The sequence below is a fragment of the Canis aureus genome, chromosome 16 (assembly GCF_053574225.1).
Source record: "Canis aureus isolate CA01 chromosome 16, VMU_Caureus_v.1.0, whole genome shotgun sequence".
Taxonomy (NCBI): domain Eukaryota; kingdom Metazoa; phylum Chordata; class Mammalia; order Carnivora; family Canidae; genus Canis; species Canis aureus.
The window spans coordinates 1,542,551-1,566,292 of record NC_135626.1 but is presented as its reverse complement, the minus strand read 5'-3'; the positions used below and the strand labels follow the sequence as shown (position 1 = coordinate 1,566,292).

The 23,742-nt window shown below is 43.6% G+C and overlaps 1 protein-coding gene and 1 long non-coding RNA gene across 10 annotated transcripts in view; one reads left to right on the top strand and one right to left on the bottom strand.

The window, feature by feature from the left end:
* Positions 1-2,933: 2,933 nt before the first annotated feature.
* LOC144285477 (uncharacterized) lies at positions 2,934-4,379 on the bottom strand. The gene is made up of 2 exons (XR_013353725.1): positions 4,205-4,379; positions 2,934-3,601 (listed from the first exon to the last, which is right to left on the bottom strand). It is a non-coding gene; the product is annotated as an uncharacterized LOC144285477 (long non-coding RNA).
* A 215-nt stretch (positions 4,380-4,594) lies between these two features.
* The window catches only part of STRBP (spermatid perinuclear RNA binding protein), a 148,377-nt gene continuing 129,229 nt past the window's right edge, over positions 4,595-23,742 (top strand). For 5 of the 9 annotated variants that reach the window (XR_013353718.1, XR_013353719.1, XR_013353720.1 and 2 more), the window contains exon 1: positions 4,645-4,746. The gene's annotated coding sequence lies outside the window, so the exon portion shown is untranslated. Of the gene's footprint in view, positions 4,747-5,660; positions 5,759-23,742 lie in introns of those variants that run through there. The other 4 variants (XM_077850564.1, XM_077850562.1, XM_077850566.1 and 1 more) reach the window with 4 other exon arrangements.

Sequence of the window (23,742 nt, the reverse complement as noted above, 5' to 3'; positions counted from 1 at the left end):
TCACCAGCATCTTTCTGTAGAGCTGGCCTATGGTAGGGAGATAGGTACGGAAATGAAGGATAGGGAGACAGGACTGACCTTTCCATTCCCAGGGCAAGTGCTTTGGAAAATAATATGTAAGTAAGATATTATTACTATTGCTATTACTATATTATTGTCATTATTTCTCTAGATCAGTGCTAACCAATAGGACTTTCTGTGATCACAGAAATGTTTTGTTTATATTTTCAATTTAATTTAAAAATTTTTTTAAAGATTTTATTTTTTAATAACCTGAGCCACCCAGGTGTCCCTAAAGATTTTAATCTTAAGTAATCTCTCCACTTTACGTGGGGCTCAACTTACAACACTGAGATCAAGAGACACATGCTTGGGGGGGCTGGGTGGCTCGGTCAGTTGAGCATCTGACTTTGGCTCAGGTCACAATCTCGGGGTCCTGGGATTGAGTTCCACACCATCTTCCAGCTCTGTGCTCAGCATGTTCCTTTTCTTTTGCCTACACCACTCCACCCCCACCTCCCTGCTCATGCTTGTGCTCTCTCTCGCAAATAAATAAAATCTTTAAAAAAAAGTCATATGCTCTACTGAGTCAGCCAGACACCCCAAAAATGTTTTATATCAGTGCTATTCAATATGGTAGCCACTAGCCACATATAGCTATGGAGCACCTAAAACATGCCTAATGAAACTGAGGAACACAATTTTTTTTTAAATAAATTTGTTTTTAATTTTTTTTGAAGAGTTTATTTATTTATTCATGAGAGACACAGAGAGAGGCAGAGACATAGGCAGAGAGAGAAGCAGGCTCCATGGAGGGAGCCCTATGTGGGACTCGATCCTGGGACTCCAAGATCACACCCTGGGCCAAAGGCAGATGCTCAACCACTGAGCCACCCAAGTGTCCCAAGGAACAAAATTTTAAATTAAATCATTTAAGTATTCCTCTTCTCACAATGTGGGGCTCAAACTCATGACTCTGAGATTGAGTGGCATGCTCTACTGACTGAGTCAGTCAGGTGTCCCTGCTTAATATTTGTTTATTAATGATTTTATTTATTTATTCATGAGAGACACAGAGAGAGAGAGAGAGAGAGAGAGAGAGAGAGAGGGAGAGGCAGAGACACAGGCAGAGGGAGAAGCAGGCTCCATGCAGGGAGCTTGACATGGGACTTGATCCTAGGTCTCCAGGATCATGCCCTGGGCCAAAGGCAGGTGCTAAACTGCTGAGCCACCCGGGCTGCCCTAATTTTAATTTATTTAAATGTGGTTAGTATGTATTGTATCAGAGAGTACTGTTGTGTGTTTCCTTTCTCTATCTCAATGTGGTTCTTCAAAGATGAGCTCCCTCTATAGAGGACAGTATCGTTTAGGACCAAGAGCACTGGGCTAGGAGTCAGACCAGAGTTCAATTTCAGCTATGCCCTTTCCTGGCTTGGTAACTCTGGGCAATTCACTTCCTTACCTGGGCCTCAATTTCCTCTGTTTTCTTCTCTTCAGCTGGGAAATGTGAGGGTCCAAAGAGCTAAGGGTGGTAGGGGACCAGGAACCGGGAAGCACTGCACACTGCTCTCACAGGTTGCCAATTCACCTTCCTTTACCAAGCACCTTTTATAATAATGGCAGAGTGCTGTGCCAAGTGATGTTCCAAAGATGGTTCTTCACAGAGCCCTTAAGAACCCTATCTATCCCCCTTTGTTGGCTGTTCCCTTCTCTGTGGGCCATTCTATGTTATTTGAGTAATGTACATTGACCTCTGGGGCTACAGGGGTAGGGCAGAGTAGCTGTTTTCTTGCCTTTCTATCTCTAGGGACTAGCACGTACTAGGTTCTCAGGAAATCTTTGTACACTGAATAGATGAAATGACAAGTGCTAGTATTTGAACTTAGGTGATATAGGGGCTTGGTTTAATTAAATGATTCTTAAGATGCGTTATGCAAGAGCGTATTCAGTGATATAAAAAGAGGTGTATTAAAAAAATAAAAAAAATAAAAAGAGGTGCATTTATATTTTTAAGTGAAAAAAAATAAAAACTGAAGGTATACTATAATCTCACTTTGTAAAATTTATATATTTATATGCATAGGGCAAATTTGGAATATATATTAATATATATAATTAATATAAATATGATTACTATCACTGGGTGGGATTAAGAGATTAAACACTTTTCTAAAACATCTATTTGATTAAAAAAATGTATCTAATATATTCAGAAAAAGTAACAGTTGGGATGCCTGGGTGGCTCAGCAGTTGAGCGTCGGCCTTCAGCTCAGGTCATGATCCCGGGGTCCCCAGATCGAGTCCTGCATTGGGCTCCCTGTGTGGAGCCTGCTTCTCCTCCGTGTCTCTGCCTCTCTCTCTCTGTGTCTCTCATGAATAAATAAATAAAATCTTTTTTAAAAAAAAAAAAGAGACAGAGTAGATTAGGGGTTTGCCTGTGGCTGGGAGTGGGAATGGGATTAATAGTAAACGGGTCTGAGGGACTTTACGGGGAATCCATAAATGTTCTAAAACTGACATACTTATGTTGCATCACTAGGTAACATTACTAAAAATCCTTGATATGTGCTCTTGCAATGTATGAATTTTAGGATATGTAAATTTACCTCATGACCTGAGCTGAAGGCAGATGCTTAACCGACTGAGTCATATAATGAATATTGAACCCTTATAATGATCCTAAGAGGTATGCAATATCATGGTCTCACTTGACAGATGAGGTAACTAAGACCTAGAGAGACTGATTTTCCAAGGTCACATAGCTAGTGTGCACAGAACCCGGACCTTTATACTGCAGCATCTCTTCTCCTCCAAGCAGATTCATGTCCTTCTTGGAAACAGCTTTAATGACCTCACTGCATGTGCCTGTGCAGTCCTCCCTAACCCACTCAGGTCCTCAAGATGATTACAGTCCAGGGAGGTGACGATTACAATCTAGTGCTATAAGAATACATGGTTTAAAGAGCCATGTGCAAAGCACAGTGATTTAGACAGTGTGTCTAAAGCAGCCAGAAAGCTCTTGAGAGAACCTGTTCCAAGAACCCCAAGGAGTCTTTCAGGAGGGTAAAGAAAGGTGAGGGTGATTGGAGATGGGGACAGGCTGTAGAAGGGGTTTTGGGACCTAGCCCCTTGCTCCAGTGGCTCAGAAGTGTTACATACTCTGGCAACTACAGTTTTAAAGTTCAGTGTGGCTGGAGGGTCAAGGCGGCCTAAGGAGGGGCAAAGGGAAGAGCATGCTCCCTGAAACGTTAAGGCCAGATCACCAAAACTTTTTGAGTTAAAGTATTCATACTTTCTCTCCCAAATGAAGCAGAGCCGTTAAAATATTTGGATCTGGCACGTCACAAAGACGGAAAGGGACCCGGAAGGGGCTGTTATGGGAGATCCCTCCTGGACCCCCAGCTCTCCAAATCCCGTTGCTGGGGTGGTCAGGTTTTTCCCACCCCAGACCAGACGAGGAATTCCTTTAGTGCAAGGACCTGGTCTCATTCGCTTGTGCATCCTGACACCCAGCATAGCACCTGACATGCACCAGGTACTCAGCGAAGGGCTCAGTTTTGGGCTGGCAGAATGCTGCACCAAAGAAGCGCCAGGAGTAACCCTGTAAAATAAAAAGCAAAACATTATTTTCTCCCTAGCGCTGTCCAAACAAAGTCTGACCCGCCTATAAGGTCAGGCAGGTCCTAGCCTCAAACTCAGTCCCGGTTAGAGGTCCACTGGGTGGGAAAAGCAGAGGTGGTCGCTGACTAAGCTGCAACTTCTGTTCGGCGCCTGCTCTGTGCTGGAAGGATTCACACCTATTGTCATTTTCCATCTCTCCAACAGCCCTTAAATCGAAATTATTATCCTAGTTCCCCTGCCGTAGCACTGACGGCCAGAATGGTTCTCTAATTTGGTCAAGGTCACACAGCAGGCAAGTGTGGCAGGGGCGGAGGCGGGGAGAACATCTCTCACCAAGTCAAAGCCCGCGCGGGCTTCACGGTCCTCCATCTGGGGTGGGGGCGGGGGTGGGGGCGGGGGTGGGGGCGGGGGGGACGTTGCGCAGCCCTATTCTGCTGCTTGGCTGCTGGGGGGGGGAGGCACCGGCCACAGGGGCGCGGGCCCGGGGAGGCCGGCTCGCCGCGGCATCCGGGGGCCGCTCCCAGATTCGGAAGTTACGAAGTTTCCGTGCATCTCGCGGGCCTCCCCGCTCCGCAGCACTTACGCGGCTGGCGCAGCGGGGCTCAGGTGCTGCAGCCGGCCAGCGAGGGCCCGGCGCCGGGAGAGAGGCAGAGGACGCGGCTTACGTAAGCGTCCGCTCGCAGGTGCACGCGGCCTCCAGCGGCGGGTGGCTCCTGCGCGCTCCCAGGTGCGCAGTCGGCGCAGGCGGCGGTGCGGCACGGCGCGGGCGGGCGGGCGGGCGGGCGGGCCGGCGCGGGCGGGCGCTCTCAGGTACGGCGGAGGGCGCGTGGAAGGGGCGCGCGGCGAGCGAGGGGGCGGGCTTTCCGTTCCCCAGCAGCCGCGGGGCCCGCCCCCCGGCGTCGGCCAATGGGCGCGCCGGGCGGCGTCACGTGCTCGCCGCCGCCGCCGCCGCCGCCGCCGCCGCCGCCGAAGCGGAGAGCGGAGCCGCGAGCGCCACCAGGGCAGCAGCCGCCGCAGCCGCCGCCGCTGGGCTGAGGAGCCGGGGACGCGGGCGGACGAGGTGGCGGCGGCGGCGGAGCGGGAGCGGGCGCGGGGACCGGGCGCAGGCAGAGCGCGGCGGTTCGGGTAGGCGCCTGCGCGGCGGGCCGTCCCGGGCGGGCGGCGGTTAAGGTGGCGGTTGAGGCGGCTGAGGCGGCCGAGGCGGCCGAGGCGGCCGAGGCGGCCGAGGCGGTTGGCGGAGCCGGCCCGGGCCCCGCATTGTTTGTTGTGCGTCCTTAGCAGCGGCGGCGGCGGCGGCGGCGGCCCCGGCCCGGGCGGAGAGCGGGGAGCAGTCCTGGGCGCCGTGGCTCCGGCATGGTGGCCGCCGCTGCGCTGCCGCGGCCGCTTCGGGTCAGGGCCAGGGCGGCGGGCGGGCGTCCTCGCGTCCTCACCCTCGGGGGCTCGCGGGTCCCGGCCCCGAGTGAGGGGAGGGCGCGGGCGGGGGCCGCGGCGCGGGGGCCCCGGTGGGGGTGTCGGCGAGGGGCTTGGGCAGGTGTTGGAGGACAATGGGGGCAGGGCCGGCGGAGGGTGTGGGCAGACCTGGGGAAGAATGAGCGGTGGAGGGATCCGGCCCAGCGGGGCGCGAGGGCCCACCCGGGCCGGGGCGAGCGCGGGGGCGAGCGCGGGGGCGGCGCAGGGCGGCCGGGGGGCGGGGGTGCGAGGGGGGTCCGGGAGGGAGGGGCGAGCGTGGTGGGAGTGCGGGGAGGGTGTGGGGGCCCGGGGGAGGGGCGGGAGGGGCGGGAGGAGCGGATGTCCCGGCCGGGGCTGCGTGTGAGGGCCGGGAGCCGGGCGGCAGGAGGGAGGCGTGGAGAAAGGTGTGCAGGTAGGGGAGGGTGGTGCGGGGAGGGGCTGCGGGGGCGCAGGGGTGCCCGGAGGGGCGGGAGGGGCGTGGAGGTCTGCAGGCGCGAGGCGTGTGTGAGGGGTGAGGGGTGAGGGGAGGCCCAGAGGCCCCGAGGCTCAGAGGCCTCGGAGGGACGTGAGGACGGTGCCCGGCCAGGAGGCGTGCGGGGACGGCGAGGAGGACGCAGGACAGTGTTGAGGCTGGACCCGTGGGACGTGCGGAGGGAGGACCTGCTGAGGGAGAAGGCCGGCGTCTCTGGTGAGTGGTGCTCAGGGGAGAGCCGCGCGGGGCCGGAGGAGGAAGGTGACTGGAGCCGGGCCAGAGTTTGAGGGAAGTGAGGGCGGTGGAGCAGGGGGGTGAGGGGTGATGCACGGGACGTGTGCGCGGTATTCAGCGGCTGACAGAGATGAGTGAGACGGAGAGGGTTCTCGGGGGAGGTGTAGGTGTGGGTGCGGGAGCAGCAACAGGAAACTGGGTTGGACCCTGCAGGGGGCAGGTGGAGCGGAGCGTGTGTGAAGTAGAGGGCCCCGGGTGAGGGGGTGAGGGAGCGTTCTTGGAGCGGCAGCCGAGGTATGGAAACAGACGGGAGAAGAAACGTTTTGGGGGCAGACAGTGTGGAGGGAAGCTGGGGACAAGACGGGGGGGGGGTGGTGGTACACGTCTGGAGGGAAGTCAGTGGAGGGAGGTAGCAGGGCATGGATTGGAAGGGGAGGGCTGCAGGCCTGGAATACAGTAGGCAGAGGGAGGGAAGCACAGCTCAGCTTGAGGGTGCTACGTTTTGTCTGGTGGAGAGAAGGGGATAGGCAGGGAAGAGAGGGAAGAATGGGGGGAAGACAGGATGCTTTTGCCTAGAAGATGTAGAGGAGAATGCATAGTGTATAATGGGGTAAAAGAGGGGCAAGGTAGGGAGGTGTGTGGATGTGTCCGTGACTAGAAAGGGATATTGGATTGGGGTGGTGGTAGGGGAAGCGGGTCGCCCAGGTTTAGGGGCAGGAAATGACTGATTCGGGTTGGGGAGAGTTAGGAAAACAGGTTGCTTAAAAGAATGGAAGGAGCAGGGTGCTAAAGAGCGGGGAGAGATTGGGAAACTTTGAGTCCTGAGAGATTAAGGGATTCAAAAATTTTAGGTCACTGGAAATACAAAAAAACAAAACAAAACAAAACAAAAAAAAACAAAAAAACGACAGAACGCAGAAGTTGGAAAATCAGAAGCCAAAACAAAAGGGAGGGGATTACATTCTGGATGTAGAAGAACTGAAGAGTGTACGTGTGCATCCTGGAGGGATATTAATGAAAAATGGAGGACACTAAGCCCCGTACATATCTGAAAGTTCATGCCTGTAGGATCCAAGAGATAAGAAGCCCAATTTTAGTTCCAGAACCGTGTGACTGGGGAAGGGATAAGGGAGAGCCGAGTGGTACACACTCCCAAGTTTGGAGGACATATATGTGGTGGGATTTGTCCTAGTGCCTTGTGCTGACAAGTGTGCAGATAGAAGAGCCATACAGGGTTGTGTGGAGTGCACCACAAGTGAATAGAAATAGGATTGCAGCAGGTGCAGGGCAGATGCCTTTGTGAAGATACTGCACGAGAGCAGGGCCCAGTGTCCGTAGCATTTGAAGGCTGTGGATCCGGGAGGAAGGGATACCTTGGTGCAGTGTCTCAGCTACCCTGGTGCTTTCTGGGTAATGGGGCAGTTTTCAGGCTCTGAGTGATGTAATATCTGAGTCCTATGCTAGAGGCAGACAGAGGTAATGTGTATCTAGGTCCTGAAAGTAGCAGGAGTTCCCTGCAATTCTTTAACTCTCTTTCAAGGTGCAAATAAATAACTGATCCTGGGTTGTCGGCTTTTTCTCCCAAATAGTTCACGTAAAATTTAGTTGGAGGCTTTTGGATTTTCTGGTGTTTTGATTTGAGTCAGGGAGTGTAGTGGTTAGCTTTATTGAGGAAAGAAAGACTTTTGGGGTTGTGTGGACATACAGCCAGTCAGCTTGCCAGACACATAGAAATAACCTTTAGGGGTTTGAGCACAGATATTTCAGTGCAGGTCTCTTTCAGTGTTCTGTGGCTTGTGTTAGATTCTTTGGGATTTGGGAGGATTAAGGAAACTGCTTTGAGACTGCCTTAGTAAGCAGGGTTTTCTAGAGTCTTGGAAAATGATTTCCCTTTTGACAGTTGAAAATTCAGTCTTGTCAGATTTTGCAAAAAATAATTTCATCATGTTGCAGAAATAACTTTAATTATCTCTTTGTGGGCTTCATGTAGTGGGTAATGTAGTACCTGGTATGATTTAAAATAAAGGTCTGCTTTGATACCTTGGGAAGCTTTCTGGGTTGATTAGTTTTCTCCTTCTGTCAATTTAGGAAGTATCTTAATGCGTCCATTTTAAGTTCAAATAATAAGTTTGAGTGGAAGTGGGAATCTTGCCTAAACATAATGAGGGCTTAGCAGAACAACACATTTTAAGTAATCTGAGTGTGTAAATATAACTATTTGAAAAATAAACTGGGAGCTAATCATTTTTAAAATCCAAATTTAAAGTGCACCATGAAGGCAACAAAATAGTGTTCTGAAGGTATTGCTATAAGAAGATTATGTTTTTTGGAGGGAAAGTTTTTAAACCGTAATATGCCTTTCATTGAAATTCTTTGCAGTATTTTGAGGAGTGATATGTGTGTAGAATACAATTATAAGGAGCATGCTTGACCCTTTTGGCTCCCTGGCAGAGAATTTGAGCAGTAGGATATAAGATGAATAGAGTGACCTTTGAAAATTTTCTCCAATATGGCTATTATTTTCTGCTTGTATTTTTCAAGTCCTTTGTGTTAGTTCTTTTTATTGATTTGGGGCAAGCAGTATTTTCTTGCTCAGAATACTCAATTCTGGCAGTGTTCTGATAGATGTATTGTTCCGTGAAGTTCTATGGTTTGGATACTTTGTAGGCACTTGGAAATATTGTCCTAAGTTTATGAACCAAGGAAAGCAGGTTTTATTTAGACTTTGTAGGCTAAATAATTGGGTCCGGTTTTATTTTCACTGGTGACCTGCTGGACAAGATACTTAATCCCTTTGTGCTGGTTTCTTCTCCAGAAACCTGACTCTGTCTACCTCCCATGAGAATTGAGATGATTTATATAAAAAAAGTTTTAAGTCTTTCAGGAAGATTAGAACTATGTAAATATGGGGAATAGATGTTATTTCCTTAGCTCCTTTTTTTTCTTTTTGTCTTGGTCAAATAAGAGTTGGTACTTCAAAATGTGGCATTAGGTGGGTTAATAGTGCAAAACTTGGATAGAGATGAAACTTCTGTGAATGTCAGAGATGTCTGCAAATTGAAGTTTGTTCATTCTTTGCTCTCCTGTCTCATCTTTTCTGGCTCATTTCTGCAGTTGAGTGTTGGTGCGGATTTGAATTCTTGAGTATGAGCAGAAGATTGAGAGACATTCTGCATTGTGGCTATAGCCTGAGATTGCTTCTTTTTTTTTTTTTTTTTTTAAATTTTTTTTTTTTTTTTTAATTTATTTATGATAGGCACACAGTGAGAGAGAGAGAGGCAGAGACACAGGCAGAGGGAGAAGCAGGCTCCATGCACCGGGAGCCCGATGTGGGATTCGATCCCTGGTCTCCAGGATCGCGCCCTGGGCCAAAGGCAGGCGCCAAACCGCTGCGCCACCCAGGGATCCCCCCTGAGATTGCTTCTAAGCTTGAATTTCCAGAGATGGGGCATTTCTCTCACTCAGTGAATTTTCTCTTTCTTTCTTTCTTTCTTTCTTTCTTTCTTTCTTTCTTTCTTTCTTTCTTTCTTTCTGAATTCATTTTCTGAATCAGGAGTAATAAATACATTTTCCCACATATTTTGTAGAAAATCAAGTAATTTTCAGTGACTTGAACAGAAAAATAGAGCTATCCCTCTTCTAGCGGCATTAAACCCCCTCCTTTAGATTTATTGAATACTTTTTCCTTCTTTAAGTTTTAGTTCTCAAATACCCATTCTTTTGACGTTTTCAATCCTGTTGACAGGTTATGCTTTATTTGAGGAGGAATGATATTTAAATGGTTTAAAGACGTTTATTAGTTGTAAAAAACCTCAAGATGCTGGTTATGATTGACATTGCAAAAATGTAAGTAGTAAGTTTCTTTTTAGACATTCATTTGCTTGAGCTTAGTAATACCCAGCCCTGATAATATTTCTGTGCTAGCTGACTTTTTTTTTCTTTTAGATTTTTTTTATTTAAAAGATTTATTTATTTTAGAGCAGAGGGCGGGCAGAGGGAGAGAGAATCTCAGACTCCTGAGTGTGAAGCGCAAAGGGGTTGAGATCATGACTTGAGATGAAATCAAGAGTCAGACACCCAACTGACTGAGCCACTCAGGCAGCCCTTTATTTATTTATTATTATTATTTTTAAAGATTTTATTTATTTATTCATGAGAGACACAGAGAGAGAGAGAGGCAGAGACACACAGGCAGAGGGAGAAGCAGGCTCCACGCAGGGAGCCCTATGTGGGACTCGATCCCGGGTCTCCAGGATCACGCCCTGGGCTGAAGGCAGGTGCTAAACTGCTGAGCCACCCGGGGATCCCCCAGGCAGCCCTTTAAAGTTATTTTTTTTTTTTTTTAAAGATTTTATTTATTTATTCATGAGAGACACACAGAGGGAGAGGCAGAGACACAGGCAGAGGGAGAAGCAGGCTTCATGCAGGGAGCCTGACATGGGCCTCGATCCCAGGTCTCCAGGATCACACCCTGAGCTGCGGGCGGTGCTAAACCGCTGCGCCACCGGGGCTGCCCAAAGATTTGATTTTTAAGTAATCTCCACAGCCGACATGGTGCTCGAACAATCAACCCTGAGATCAAGAGCCACTTGCTCCACCAACTGAGCCAGCCAGGAGCCCTGCTGATCTGTTCTTAATAGTTTACTCTCTTATATAAGATATTTGCACCTCCATTCTCTGTCTTCATTTATTTTGCATACATCCTTTATTGGAAAATTGGTTGTTTTAAAAATTTTGTTCAGCAATAAAAAAACTGTTTCTGATAGGTAATTATGAGAGGCTTCATAATCCAGTCTAATTTTAGAAAACTTCATGGAGAAATGTAAGTTAAATTAAAAAAATTTTTTTTTATTTATTTATTCATGAGAGACACACACAGAGAGAGGCAGAGACATAGGCAGAGGGAGAAGCAGGCTCTATGCAGGAAGCCTGATGTGGGACTTGATCCCGGAATTCCGGGATCATGCCCTGAGCCAAAGGCAGGCGTCCCATAAATTAAATTTATATGTCAGTTAAATCAGAAAAGAATAAAGTGATGAGGCCAGATCAAGGGTGATATAAATATTTAAATGATTTAAGCCTGAAAGATCTGCAAGTCTGTAACTTTTAGATCTTGCATTGAATAGTGAGGTAACCCATAGGACCTGATTTATAATTTTCTTTTCTTTTCTTTTCTTTCTTTCTTTTTTTTTTTTTTGATTCAAAAAGGTGGTTTTATTAAAGCACTGGGATAGGACCCATGGGCAGAAAGAGCTGCCTGATTTGTCACTTTCATCCCTAATTTGATGTATTTCTTGTTTTAAGGGTCCTTGACGTACATCATTTTTGAGAAGTATGGTGTCTGCCTCACAAAAGAATTTGATATATGTGTGTTGCTGAATGAATGAGTGCCTTAGTTATTTGATATTACAATATCTTAGTTATTTGATATTAAAATTCTCTTCTGATAAAACACTATGTTGAACATTTGCTTTCTTGAGTTAACTTTAGCACATCTCGAAAGGGTATAGTTGATTATGTGATTATGTGTATAATAAAATGTGTATAATAAAATCACAGCCTTGCATTGTGTGACTTTATGGTTCATTTCCATTTGAAGAGTGAGAATTTTGCGGCAGGTTGTGTAATAAATTCTGAGGTGTTTCTGGGTCATGCATAAGATGTAAGTTTCTTACTGCACCTGCAGAATTTCCTTTTCTTTGCAGTTTTCTAGGTACCAGGACTTTTCACAGTATCCTATTGGGCAGATGCAGATCAGCATTTTGTTTCTAAATTGAATTTAACCATATTAATACTATTGACATAAAGCAAGTATGAATTTAATCATATTAATACTGTTGACATAAAGCAAATAGTAATTATCCTAAAAGACTGTCTAGATTTTTTTTTTTTTTTAATCGTGCTTACCTGTTCTACCAGTTTAATTCACCCAACATGCATTGACTTTAGGCTCAAAGGCCTGTTTTGTGCCAGACCTAAGATTTCTTAGTAGGGCTCTATAATACTGTTCTGAGTAAAGAATAGATCCTTCCTTAGATACATTGGCCCTTAATGTGAAAATGGAGTCTATAACTTTGGTTACCTATGTTCAGGCATAACTGAAAATCAATATGTTTTAAAACAGCTAGGTAGTGATCCGGTAGAGAGGTGGTTTGTTTCTAGTAAAGATAGGGGCAAGTTAATTCTCTCTTTTTGTTTTTAAGATTTTTATTTATTTATTTATTCATGAGAGACACAGAAAGGCAGAGACACAGGCAGAGGGGAGAAGTAGGCTCCGCATGGAGAGCCCAATGCGGAATACAATCCCAGGGCCCCAGGATCACGACCTGAGCTGAAGGTAGATGCTCAACCTCTGGGCACTCAGGTGCCCCAGTTTATTCTCTTTTTTTTTTTTTTCTTCAAGATTTTATTTATTCATTCATGACAGACAGAGAGAGAGGGGGAGAAGCAGGCTCTATGCAGGGAGCCTGACACGGGACTCGATCTTGGGTCTCTAGGATCACACCCCGGGCTGAAGGCGGTGCCAAACCACTGGGCCACAAGGGCTGCCCGCCCCAGTTTATTCCTAATGATGTTTATAATTCCAAGTAAATCTAAAACTCCTCAAACATTGCATCTAATCACAGGCTTTTGTACAACTTAGACCTACATTTTAACTTAATGAAGTACAGGGTACAGGGTAGCTCTTAATTCTGGACAATTTGGTTTTAGTTAGCAAAACTAGTGAACTAGAGGGGGAGGGTGTTACAATTTTGGTAATGTAGGTTAACAGCTGGAGAGACTAACATTTAGAACTTTTGGTATGCATAGCTGTTTTAGAAGTAAGCTGTAAATAAGCTTTTAATGTCATGGTTAGTTTGGAAGAACAGATATCAAACATATTGATGATGCTTTTAAAAAAGATGGTATTTCGGGGATCCCTGGGTGGCTCAGTGGTTTAGCGCCTGCCTTTGGCCTGGGGCGCGATCCTGGAGTCCCGCGATCGAGTCCCGCGTTGGGCTCCCGGCATGGAGCCTGCTTCTCCCTCCGCCTGTGTCTCTGCCTCCCTCTCTCTCTCTCTCTCTCTCTCTCTCTCTCTCCATGTCTATCATAAATAAATAAATAAATAAATCTTTAAAAAAAGATGGTATCTCATATATGTATTAACTGTGATTCTCTTTGATACACCAGCTTTGTGGTAAATATGGCATTATACAAAATTGGCTTTTGAGGGGCACCTGACCTCATGTTGGGTATAGAGATGGGCAAATAAAATAAAAAAATAAAATCTTATGGGCAGCCTGGGTTGCTCAGCGGTTTAGCGCCGCCTCCGGCCCAGTGCCTGATGCTGGGGTTGCGGGATCGAGTTCCGCTTCAGGCTCCCTGTGGGGAGCCTGCTTCTCCCTCTGCCTCTCTCTCTCTCTCTGTGTGTGTGTGTGTGTGTGTGTGTGTGTCTCATGAATAAATAAATAAAATCTTAAAAAAAATAAAATCTTCAAAATTGACTTTTGGTCAGTATTATTGTTTGGTAGTGTTCTTTAGAGTATATGGTTTGCATACCTGGACTTTGGTCTCTATGGAAGCTGTTTAATAATGTAGGTGAACAGGAGAGTGTTACATTTAAGAGAAGTGGAGGCACAGAGTTGACTCTAGAGCAGAGATAGGCGGACTTTCAGAACACCCTTTCAGAGGTTCCATATCAAATACCTGTTGGTCCTCAAATTTGGCCAGGAAGGTTGATGGCTGGGCAAATTTGAAACCTGCTTTTTTCAGTCAAGCCTTTGAGTGAAAGGATTGCCTGGAGTAATGTGTGGCCTTCCTAGGGAATTTGGAGCCCAATAATTATGCGGTAGTAATGAATCTGAAGAAAAGGGCTAGCAATTGGGTGGATTCTCCTTTTAGATTATTCCTAGAGATTATTCCACGATCGTGTGTGCAACCTTGACTGTCATATTGGGCAGGAGATTGTTGTTGACACCAGAAGACTTGGCTTCGAGGTCCGATCCTGTTATTTACTAGTTGTAGGTCTCTCTCCTCATGTATAAAATTAGAATAAGACCCCTAAATTATAGAGTTATTTTGAGGATTAAAGAAGAAAACTGTAAGCTCTGAAGCACATAACTTTTTTTTGAAGGGAGGTTGAGGAGAAATTAAGGGCATGCTTTAAAGTAATGAGAACAATTTGACTCAGAAGGACTGGATTTTTTTTTTTTTTTTAATCAAGGCATTTTCAAATGCACATGAAAGAGAACAGTACAGTGAATCCGTCAACTAGCGTCGACAATTATCAGCATTTTGCTCCTTTTATTTTATCTATCCATACTCAAAATTACTTTCTGTTGTTTTTGTTGGAATATTTACAGCAAATCTTAGATATCATATACTTATCTCATTAAATATTTCAGCATGTATTTCTAACAGGATCCTAAAAACGTAACCACAAAACTTTTAACTGTCTAAATTAACTATAATTCCTTATCTAATGCTCAGGAGGAACTGGATTTGAAAAGTAGCTTTACTACTCACCAGCTTTGTGGGTTAATCAAATTACTTGCTGTCTCTGAGCTTCTGGTTCCTTATCTATAACATAAAGATAATACCTCATGAAGTTATATGAGCTTAAATGAAATAACATATAAAAGGCTTAACGTGAGTGTTTTCAGTAAATGGCCCAGCCTCTCTTCTGAGCCTCCTATGGCATGTGAATCAGGATTATGGGCTGCCTTCCTTCTTTCTTTAGTGTCACAAAAAACTAACAGTATACTCTGGAATGACTGCCCACTAAGCTAGTGAAATTTCTCTTCATTGAGCTATTTGACTCTTTTAGTGAAATTCTATAGCAGTTGAAACCATGTCTGTTCTCCCCCTCTTGCAACTCGTTATTCTGTCTAGTGGCTCATTCTAGTCAGTATACACATGCTGTTATTCCATCTATTTTTTAAAAACAACTCTTTTTGACTATGCTGTTTCTTATAGGTGCAACTCAATTTCTCAACTTCTTGAAAAAGTTGTTTCTACCCATCTTCAGTTCTCCTGTTCTCTCCTGACCCTACAATAATGAGACTTTCAACCTGATTACTGAAACTGCTCTTGTTGAAACCACCAAGTTTAATTCTTAGTTGACCCATTTAGCAGCATTTGGTGCAGTGAATGTCTCTTTCCTTGAAACACTTTCTGCTCTGGTTTTTTGGGATACCATACTCTGCTGGTTTTCTTCCTGTGTCCTCAGCTGCTTTGTTGGTTCTTCCTCATAACTACTACCTCTTAATATTGGACCACCCCATGGGATCTGTATTCTTTATTCTCCTTCCCTAGCAATCTTATCCCATCTCATAGCTTTATTTTATTTTATTTTTTTTTTATTATAGTCATACAGAGAGAGAGAGAGAGAGAGGCAGAGACACAGGCAGAGGGAGAAGCAGGCTCCATGCACCGGGAGCCCGATGTGGGATTCGATCCTGGGTCTCCAGGATCGCGCCCTGGGCCAAAGGCAGGCGCCAAACCGCTGCGCCACCCAGGGTTCCCCCCATCTCATAGCTTTAATACCATATATATGCTGATGATTCTCAAATTCTTATCTCTGAAATTCCAGACTTGTATGTCCTACTGCCTATATTGACACCTCCACTTACTTACTATTTATTTATTTATTTATTTATTTATTTATTTATTTATTTATTTTTTCCACTTACTTTTTTTTTAAGATTTTATTTATTTATTCATGAGAGACACAGAGAGAGAGAGGGAGAGGGGGAGAAGCAGACTCTATGCAGGGAGCCCGATATGGGTGGGACTCGATCCTGGGATTCCAGGATCATGCCCTGGGCCAAAGGCAGACGCTCAACCGCTGAGCCACCCAGGCGTCCCTCCAGTTATATATTTTATTGGCATCTCAAACTTGTCCCAAACCAAACTCTTGATTTTTACCCTGCCCCCTCTTTTTTTTGCCCTTCTCCCATGTTTTAGTAAATAACAACTTTCTCCATCTTTCTAGTTGCTCAGGCCAAACAAAACATAGAGTTATCTTGACTGTCTTTCACATAGCGCATCTGACCCATTGGGAAATCTTGGCAGTTCTACCTTCAAACTGTATCCAGACTCTGCCGCTTTTCATCACCTCCACTGATTTAAGTTTACATCAGTTCTTTTTCTTTTTTTTTATTTTAAGATTTATTTATTCATTTATGATAGAGAGAGAGAGAGGCAGAGACACAGGAGGAGGGAGAAGCAGGCTCCATGCCGGGAGCCCGACTCGGAACTCGATCCCGGGACTCCAGGATCGTGCCCTGGGCCAAAGGCAGGCGCCAAACCGCTGAGCCACCCAGGGATCCCCCCACATCAGTTCTTTTGAATTATTGCAGTAGCCCTTTTTTGTTCTTGCCCCTTTATATTCTGTTCTCAATCATAGCAAGAATGATCCTTTTAAAAAGGTAAGTCAGATTTTGTCTCTTTCTGGTCAGAACCCTCTGGTGATTCCCTGTCTTAGAATAAAATGCTTAGTCCTATCTGTCAAGGTCTTATGTGATTATATACCTTTTTCTTTCCTCTCTGACCACAGTGGCCTTCTTGCTGTTTCTTTAATGTGTCTCAGGTCCTTTGCACTTGCTGTTTGCCCTCCTTAGAGTGCTGTTGCTCAAATATGTGATTGGCTTCATCTTTGTCAGGTCTTTTTGCATATCTGCTCTTTCTGGTGAGGCTTTCCCTTACCACCCCATTAAAATGGCAGCCCCTTTATCTGGCCCTCCCCAGCCTTCCATTTCCCCTTTTTCTCATCACCACTCATTACCACTTAAACCATTTAACTTCTATTTTGCTTATTTTGTTTATTGCCTTTTTACCTCAACTAGAGTATAAGTAAGCTCCATAAAGGCAAGGATTGTTGCTCGTTTTGTATTCTGTAGATTTTAAGCACCTAAAACAATGCCTGGCACTAAGTAGGTCCTTGAGTATTTGTTGAATGAATTATTCTTTTATAACTTGTAGTCTATTACTTGGTGAACATGCTATAGTGCTAGTGTTTCAGTTGGAATTTCAGTTTTTCCTATGGAATAGTATGCACCTTTAAGTTTTTATGATGTATTTTTCTTCTTAATGACTATCCTTTTATAAGACTAGTGTTGGTTTTATTATTCATCATGATTTTGAGTATTATAATGCACTGTGCTAGTTGGATGGGGGGTTGGGATACAAGAATAAAGTACATATAGCCCCTGACCTTTATGAATTTACAGTCTGTTAGGATAGATGATGGTGTGGGTATATGTACATATATATGTGTGTCTGTGTGTATTTTTTAACTTAGGTAAGATGGTCCAGGAATTCAGAAGAGCAAGAAATTATTTCTTGCTAAGGGAGGGGAGGAATAAGGGAGGGACTTCAGAGAGGATGTGATATGTACATCTGTACTGAGCCACGGAAAACAAGTAGGGTTAGATAAGGAGCAAATAGGGAAGAGAATTGCATATGGAGGAGATTACATTAGCAAAATAAGAATGTTCAAGATTTCTCTGAGATAGAATAAGTGGTTCAGTAGTTAAAGGTGAGAGAATATCAAAGGAATGGAAGGAGTGTAAATTTGGAGAGGAATGTTGGAGCCACTGAAGGAAGGGCTTGAATGCAAGGATGAGGAACTCAGACTTTATTGACAGTGAGGCTTTAGTGAAAGGTTTTTGAGCAAGAGTGGAGGGATGGTATTATTAGGGCTGTATTTGTGAATTTGATAACTACCTGAAAAGAGAGGCTGAAATGCATACACTGATTAAGATGCTGTTGTACTAGAAGAAAAAAATTGATAAAAGTGGTGGAAACAGATATAGAAGGGATGCCTTGAAACTGGTGAAACGGGCAGCCCGGGTGGCTCAGCGGTTTAGTGACGCCTTCAGCCCAGGGCATGATCCTGGGGTCCTGGGATCGAGTCCCACGTCTGGCTCCCTGCACGGAGCCTGCTTCTCCCTCCGCCTGTGTCTCTGCCTCTTTGTGTCTCTCATAATTAATTAATTAATTAATTAATTAATTAAGTCTTTAAAAAAAAAAAAGAAACTGCTGAAACTTGGTAACTGAATGCGAGGGCTGAGTGACAAGTCTACAGGTTACAAGCCCGGTTAATTGGGCAGACTAGGGTGCCCTGAAGAGAGGCAGGAAATCCAACAGAAGTGGGATTAGGAGGCTAGTTTAGTTTTCGTATTGAGTTTGCACGTGTGATGGTGACATTTCAGGTGATGATTGTTTTGATAAAAAGATAATTAGGAATGTTTAGAAAGGGTGTGCATCTGTGGTTTTATGCTTTCAGTTTGGTATTAACTGCCAGAAAGAGAAGACTTGATTGCTAATCTGTTCCTGAGGTCTGAATCTAGATAATTGATTTGGAGGCATCCAGAGTTTTCTTTTGATTTGTAAATGGCTCCACTTGTTTCACTAAATTTGTTAGATAAAATTGCTCTAGGTTGTAAAGCACTTCATGTATTCTCAGCAGCTTGTTACAACTTGGATGTCATCTTTTGAGCTTTCCCTTACTGATTCATGGTCTATAGATATCTAAACTCTGTCCCACCCTTTTGAAAACAACAGATGTGAGGCATCTGGGTAGCATAGTTGGTTAAGCGTCTGACTTTGGCACGCATCATGATTCTGGGGTCCTGGGATCAAGCCCCACATTGAACTCCCTGCTCAGTGGGGTACCTGCTTCTCACTCTCCTTTGCCCCCGCCACCCCCACCTCCTACTTGTGCACCCTCTCTTGCTCTGCTGTCTCTCAAATAAATAAATAAAATATTAAAAAAAAGAGAGAGAAAAAACAGATGAGAGTTCCCGACTAGACACCTGGATCACTTTGTTGAGATACTGTTGAGTTAACAGGTTTGCATGATCATATCAAACTCCCCCCCCCCCCCCCTTAGGATTTAGAAGTACATTGGAGGAAGACAAGCCTTCTCCTCTAATTAATGGTAGTTAAGGTGTTAGTTGCCAAAACATCAACAAACTACACTTAACAAAATACCAGAAGATATCAGAGGATTTAGCTTCTCTTCCAGGCATAGCAAGAACAGATTAAGATTCCTTTAGATTTATAACCTTTTCAGAGTCTTGTAGCAGGAGGAGTTTTTAATCTGAAGGTCATTTTTGGAAAAAAATATTTGCAAAATAATGTTGATTATTGTATACAATTTTTATTTTTTGGCTGTCTAGTGATGTATTATATATTTTTATACTTAATGCATTTTTAATAGTTGGGTAAAAAGGCATCCTTGAGTTTATTAGTTAAAAACTTGTAGTTCAACAACTTGGTTTATAATGGTGACCTTGAGTTTACCACATTAGTCGTCTCTGAATTAAGTCTTTTCCTTTGTGCTTAGATTATAATGTCAGTGAGTATGATTTTGGCACTGTCATTATAGGATCTGTTTTTGTTTTCCAGTAAATAGGAGTCAGTAGGACCCAGTTATCCTGAAACAATAAGATTGTCCTATATAAGGTAATGCATTTTCAGCTCAGTGGGGGGTGTGGTGGCTTTTACTTTTTCAGATTTAGCATATATTGTAGTTAAACTTTTTTTTTTTTTTAATTTAGGCAATTTTATTTCATGTAATTGGTTTGCCAAGAATACGAAGTATAGCATCTTAATCTTTTGAGAAACCTTTGAGGTTCTTTTAGTCCTGCTTTGCTCTTTGACAGATGAAGAGTTCAGGATATATCCTGAGTGGTTTAGGGACTTTTTCAAAACCCAACTAGTGGCATAGTTAGGGTGAAGGTTGCATAATTGGGGGACTTTCAGGCTTGGGCACCTTCAACTGTGTCAGGCTGCTTTAGAAATGTGGACCAGAAAACCTTGAATATACTTAGTTTGATGTTCAGTAGGAATAATTACGATATTTTTCCTCTTCTGAAAATTATTTTTTTTTAATTAACCATTTTAAATGAATTGAACAATTCACTGGCATTTAGTACATTTACATTGTTTAGCAACCACCACTGTATCTAGTTCTAAAACATTTCCATCACTCCAGAGTGAAATCCCTGACCCATTAAGCAGTCTGGAAATATTTTAAATGATTAAAATAAAAATATTTAAACAAATAAAAATCTTTGCTATGACAAGGCTGACAGTAGCAAGTTTGTATTAGTGGTCTCTCCTAGTTCTTAGCTACCTGTCTTTGGTTTTCCAGTGAGAAATAAAATGAATCTTTGTTACGTTAATTAGTAGTGGATGTATTACACTAACAAACAATGGCAACATTTAAAAAGAAAGTGTCAGATGCATAAGGATTAACAATACTAATAGTAGGTATGCATTATGTACATTCTGTTTAATCTTTACACTAGCCTTTTAAAAATGGTTGCTCTAGTTCAGATAAGAAAACTGAGGCTTGTCAAGTAAATCCAGAATCACTTAATTGGTAAATTGTGGACCTGGGATTCAAATCCATATCTGTTTGGTTCCAAAAGTTGGGTATTCTTTTCACTAAATTTGGGAGTAGACAGGCAAAAAGCAACAAATGGGATCATCTTCTATTGGGGATTCAGTACTGTTTTAGGACAGTACAGTAAGGGGATTGAGTTTGCTGGTTGCAGCAGTAGCCACTTTTTCCTGACCACTGTGATTTGTATTCCATATGGGAAAAGCAAAATATGAAATAACCTTTGGAACTTTTTAATGGATATTATACGCAATTAGAAGACATTGTAACTTCTGAAATTTTGTTTTTAGAAATTCTTTCTTTCCCTACTCATTATTTTTTTTTTTTTAATTTTTTTTATTATTTATGATAGTCACAGAGAGAGAGAGAGGCAGAGACACAGGCAGAGGGAGAAGCAGGCTCCATGCACCGGGAGCCCGATGTGGGATTCGATCCCTGGTCTCCAGGATCGCACCCTGGGCCAAAGGCAGGTGCCAAACCGCTGCGCCACTCAGGGATCCCCCCTACTCATTATTTTTAATGAATTTCTGATTCGACTTTAAAATCATAAGTTGAATTGCTGAGTAGTCAATGATTGGTCTTAATGGTATTGGAACTCGATTGATTTCCCATTTAAAGATACTTTGAAAAAAAGTTCATTTTCAATGAAGAATAACTCCAATTGTATGTGTTGAAGGATTTTGTAATTATATTTTTGCACCAATTAAGAAAACCCCTCCTTTTAGCTTTTTTTAAAGTTTGAAAGAGCTTTAATAGGCCAGTTTTCAGTCATTCTTCTTAAAGTAAGTCACCTTATAAACCTTGTCATTTTTCTTTTTGCTTTGATATTTTTAAGATTTTATTTTCTAAGTAAATCTCTGTACCCAACATGGAGCTGGTACCCATAACCCCAGGTTAAGAGTCACATGCTTCACTAACTGAGCCAGTCAGGTACCCCTCGTTGTCATTTTTCTGCTCTGTTTTGAATGACATGACTTCTCCTGGAGTAATTTGCTTCACTATGTTAGGTTTAGGGTAAAAGGGATAGTAACACAAAAGAAGATAGCTTCCTGGCTACTTAGACAAAAGAGTTTTTTTTTTTTTTTTTTTTTTTTTTGGTTATTCGTGAGCATATCAGGAATGTAAGCTGTAAGCAACAGCAGCCATCTAAAATGTCAGAGTTTGGGGATCCCTGGGCGGCTCAGCGGTTTAGTGCTTGCCTTTGGCCCAGGGCATGATCCTGGAGACTCGGGATCCAGTCCCACATCAGGCTCCCTGCATGGAGCCTGCTTCTCCCTCTGCCTGTGTCTCTGCCTCTCTCTCTCTCTCTCTGTGTCTCCCATGAATAAATAAATAAAATCTTTAAAAAAAATAAAATAAAATGTCAGAGTTTAAGTGTAGTGATAGTTATCCAAAGAAGTATAGATTTTTGATGGTGACCTTGTGACTTTTGCTTATATCTAAATAGTAGGTACTTCCATAAATGGGTTTCAAGCTTTTAAAAACTTTATTTAAAAATTTTAAAACGGTGTTCAGTTTGTAGCTGTTGCAGGAAGAAGTCTTAAATTTTGGTAGCCTAGACAAATATCAATGTATACAAATACAGTAGAACCTCATCTCCTAATATACACTGCCCTGCAATCAATACATTTCTTTTTGGATTTTTTGTTTGTGTTAAAGTGCCATGTGTCATTTTTCACGATTTCCTGTAGCTTGCACTCTTATTCTCAGAAATGCTTGGCAAATACCTCCATTGATTAATGTATAATTTACCTCAAAGAATAGATGGTGCTTCCTGTAGAGGTTAATGATGAGGCATTTGCTTCCCATAGCGATCCTTCAGTTAGGTGTTCCTGTGTTGCATGCTACAGGTTCTTACCACCTTCAGAGATAGATGTCTGCTGGCAGAATGCCCAAGTTTTTTTTTTTTTTTCTTTTCTTTTTTTTTCTTCTTTTTTTTCTTCTTTTTTTTTCAGAATGCCCAAGTTTTTGTCAAAGAAGGAAGTTCTGGATGCCTAGAATGAAAGTGCACAATGCCCGCTTAGTGTTTATATTTTATGATAACGATTAGTATTAAAGCATGAAGAGCTATATCCTAGTCTATAAATCTTACTCATTACTTCCCCATTACTTGTATTGCTTCTCTTACTCTGTTCAGAAAAGCATACAGAGAACCTTTTTACTCTAAAACTGTAGGGTTGAAGTTGTGCTGAATCATAATCCAAGAATATTAGCCTTGGGATCCCTGGGTGGCGCAGCGGTTTGGCGCCTGTCTTTGGCCCAGGGCGCGATCCTGGAGACCCGGGATCGAATCCCACATTGGGCTCCCGGTGCATGGAGCTTGCTTCTCCCTCTGCCTGTGTCTCTGCCTCTCTCTCTCTGTGACTATCATAAATAAATAAAAAATTTATTAAAAAAAAAAAGAATATTAGCCTTGGAGGGAACTTTGGAGATCAGCTAGACTAACCCTCTCTTGTAGATGAGAAAATTGGCTGAGAGAAGTTGTGACTTGCTCAGGGACATAGAATAAGCAACAGATCTAATTTTCAGTCTAGGGTTATGAAGGTAACCTGTAGAGTGGAGAGAGCACTGGACTTTGGAGTTACACAGTCCTGGTTCTGAGTCCTGATTCCACCATTTATTAACTGTGTGACCTTTGACAAGTACATCTGAATCTCTCTGCTGCTCTGTTATATGTTTGCAAGGTTGTGAAGATTATGAGATAGTTTAAGTATAGTGTCTGGCATATGTTACGGGCTCAATAAATGCTGTCTGTAATGTTGTACTGTTTTTCTTGATTACTTAAAGCAGGTCATATGGCTAAGTGATTATTCTTTATGAAATGGGAATCAATGAGAACGGTTGATGTATTTGCCAAATCCTTTCACTGAAAATCTAAGTAGTTGTTCATTGTAGGAGGACTGCTTACTGCAAAATGAGTGCAAAACATTCATCAAGAGCTTAGTATATCCTGCTCCAAGTTGTACAGTGTTGACATGGTTCCTTTCAGGGGAATTTTTGCATTTCTCAAGTGAAATGGACTTAGTGTGAGGAACACCTAAATCAGTGTACATTTTTTTTTTTTAAGATTTTATTTGTTTATTCATAGAGACACACACAGAGAGAGGCAGAGACACAGGCAGAGGGCGAAGCAGGCTCCATGCAGAGAGCCTGACGTGGGACTCGATCCAGGGTCCCCAGGATCATGCCCTGGGCTGCAGGCTGCGCTAAACCGCTGCGCCACCGGGGATGCCCTAAATCAGTGTACATTTAGTTAGGTCAGCCTTATTCAGTAGTTTTAAACTCAGTAGTACTTTACACTCTTCAAATGAGGGATCCAAGATCCCTTGTTTATATGTTGTATCTGCTGATATGTGGATTATTAGAAATTATATCAGATAAAATTTACATATTCATTAAAAAATAATAACTATTGTGGGGATCCCTGGGTAGCTCAGCAGTTTAGTGCCTGCCTTAGGCCCAGGGCGTGACCTGGAGCCCCGGGATTGAGTCCCATGTCAGGCTCCCGGCATGGAGCCTGCTTCTCCTTCCGCCTGTGTCTCTGTCCGTCTCTCTCTCTTTCTATGTCTATCAT